Raw genomic sequence first — 3,331 nt, forward strand, 5'->3', positions numbered from 1 at the left:
AAAAATAACTGCAGAACTTAATGTGAGAACTTAATGAGAATTTAATCTCAGCAATCTAATTTCTAGAAAAGCAGTTCGGCAAGAACTTTAAAGCTGAGATTTTTGGCAGAGCCGCTATTGCCAAGCCACTCATTACTGATGGTAATACTAGAAAAAGCATGCAGTGGTGTAAGGAGCACAAAAAAAATTAAATTGGGCACCTGATGATTGGACACATGTCATATTTTCAGATGACTCCTTCATTTATACTTTTTTCCAACGTCAGGGACAGTCTACGAAGAAAGCGCATCATCTTGACTGTCTTGTGCAAACCGCCAGTTTGTAGGAGAATCAACGATGGTTTCGGCAGCAATATCTTGGTATTCTTTAGGTCCTATCATCACCTCGAATGGGCGAATTACTGCCACTGATTACCTTGATATTCTGAGTAACTTGGTTCATCTTGTGTTGCAAAAATTGTTTTCCACAAATAGTTCCATCTTTCAAGATGATAATACTCGACACTGCTAGATGTGTCCAATCTTGGTTTGAGGAGCATGAAATTGACGTTAAGCATTTCCCATGGACTACACAATCACCAGACTCAACGTTATTGAGCCACTGTGGGCATATTTGGAGAGTAGAGTGAGAAACAGATTTTCTCCACCTTCATCACTCAAGGAGCTTAAAACGTTCCTCCATGAAAAAATGGTCCACTACTCCTCTTAAGACAGTTCAAGATTTATTTGACTCTATTCCACGTAGAATACAAGTTGTTTTCTAAGCAGAGTGACTCAAACCATATTAGTGCATTTCTGTAACTCTTATCACAGGTGTTTCAATTATTTTGTCCACCCCTATCATTTGCAATGTGGTTAAATTTTTTTTCTCATAAATTTAGTTCTCATGTCAAACAAGTCGCTCACCTTTGCCGTAAAGGGACAAACCTGGCTTAATATAGAACACAGTGCAGGGAAATTCAAGGGCGGAATTGTTTCGGTATACTAATTCCACCCTCGTATTGAATATCAGTTATGAATCACACTTAATCGAACAGATTTCCCTGCTTTCTTTCTAATTTTTACTGAAAAACAGTAATAAAAAAATGAATTTTCTGTTTATTTACTTGGATGTCCACTTATGATCAAAAGGGTTTAAAAACCGGAGTATGAGAAGTAAATTATCCTTCTTCTTCTTCTTCCTTCTTTATCCTTATATAGCTACAAACATATAACGCTTCTTCCTCTTTTAAGAATAAATTTCAGATGTTCTTAAACACTTAGATTATCGTATTACATCCCTGTTGCTTTTGTGTTCTTTTGACGTCACTGTAATACTATGATTTCTGTGGATCCAGCCCATCCTTTCGTTTCAATAACACCAGTTATAAACATGTTTTTGTTCTGTATTCTGGTTAATTTTCACCCACGCTGTTTAAAACGTTTTCAGTTTTATTACAGTTGGAATTGTTTCTGTAATTCTATTGACGTCATCACTTGGACGTCATGAAGGATACCAATCTCTACGACAACATTTTAAATTAAGTAATGTTTTGTAAAAGAAAAACAAGTGTATGTTTCTGCTTCTCAGAGCCAAATAATGCATCCATTATGGTTTTTTTACTCTCCTAGCAAACTCTCTGTGTGGATGTTCTGATTAACAGCTGTTAACACGTCACGTGTTATCTGTGATGTCATTTTTACAGCATGACCTCGGTTCTTCCTGGAAATTTGCCACGAGAACATGATGGTGGCATTTCACTGGTTGGAGTAACTCGTTCTAACCATAAAATTACTCTAAGCATAAAAAACAAATAGTGTAATCGCTTACATTTTTGTTTTACTTTTTATTAGGATTGGGGTTAAGTAAACTTGAGGCATAAAACCCTAATGCATTATGGTAAGTTTGATGGATACTTTTATGCCAGCCCCCAAAACATTATTTACTAGTAAATAAATTAAACTTAAATTATAGATATTTTTGTAAATTAAAAAGAAAATAATAATAACTAAGGATTATACTTCACGCAACTCATGTTCGCATTTTAAGCATAGGAACTGATTAGTTCCTATTGATTGATTGATTAATTCGTTTTAATTGGTGGAGATCTTAAATAAATAATAATAAACCTTAGTACGCACTGCGTTACATTTCAGGCGCATTTAATAAATAGTAACAATTCATGATTTATAGCAAAAATAACTAAATCAGCGACTTTTGTGCATGAACCGAGAAAATTTCTTTTCTGCGCATCCGCCACATTGTTCATTCATTCCTCCAACCAGTGCATATCGAGAAACGTAATATCCAGTTTTTCAGCTACAATACTGTATACCCTTTGCTATATATATATAAAAAAAAATTAATAAATAATTGCTGGATTTCTGTTGGTCCGATTTTACGGAAATTTGGGAAGCTTAACAGATCATTCTAAACGAGTCAATTTGGAATAGCTGGACAAATCCTTCTAAAAGGCCGAAATATAAATTTCATGAAAATTCGTTCACTAAGAGTCGAGTTGTTATATGCGGGTGAGTGGACGGACCGACACGATGAGGACAATAGGCGCATTATGCATATAATGCTAACGCGCCTGAAAAATGGAACTCATAAACCGAAACGCCGTTTTTGGTGATAAATTTATTATTTACAACTTAAGCTCAATTCGTTCCTGTTGTTAAACTTCCAAAATGTTAAGATGTTCCTGCCAATTCCTAGCAAATTCAAGCATATTTGCAATTAATTACATTATTCATTTACTTATTTTGTGCTGCCCAGTGCCGACTTTCACTTTCTGGTTGGTATTTTTTTTTTTTTTTAATTGGAGCACCTGCTTGTACAACATCACAAATCTGGGTTCGTATATATTATTTATTATGCAGAGAAAATATAAAGGAAACACAGTTCTCAGTAATAATCAGAATCATCCTGTTTGTGTGCTAGAAAACGAGAGAGAGAGAGAGAGAGAAATACAGGTCAGACATGCCATTACGAAGGTACTGAACTTGGCAACGAGTTTACATGGTAATAAAATGTTATTTGTGAATGTCACCATTAAGACAAATTATAAAGCATAATTTTAGTGTAGTTTACAATATTCATGTGAGCAAAGTCGTAACTAGGGTGGTGCAAGTGGAGCACTTATCCCGCGCGCATCAAACACATTGGATTTAAAAACTATATACAGTACATGTTATTAATTTCTTAGCTTTGAAATTTACAAAAAATAAACTATTTATGAACTAATTAACTATTTATTCATTATTGAATTTACAATGTTTATTTATAGGGACTAGGGGACAATGTAGTGTGTGTTAATCGCCATAGCAACTAAGACTATGAGGCCTCATAT

Source organism: Mastigoproctus giganteus, chromosome 13, assembly GCF_048544385.1.
Source record: "Mastigoproctus giganteus isolate SK-2022 chromosome 13, ASM4854438v1, whole genome shotgun sequence".
Lineage (NCBI taxonomy): Eukaryota > Metazoa > Arthropoda > Arachnida > Uropygi > Thelyphonidae > Mastigoproctus > Mastigoproctus giganteus.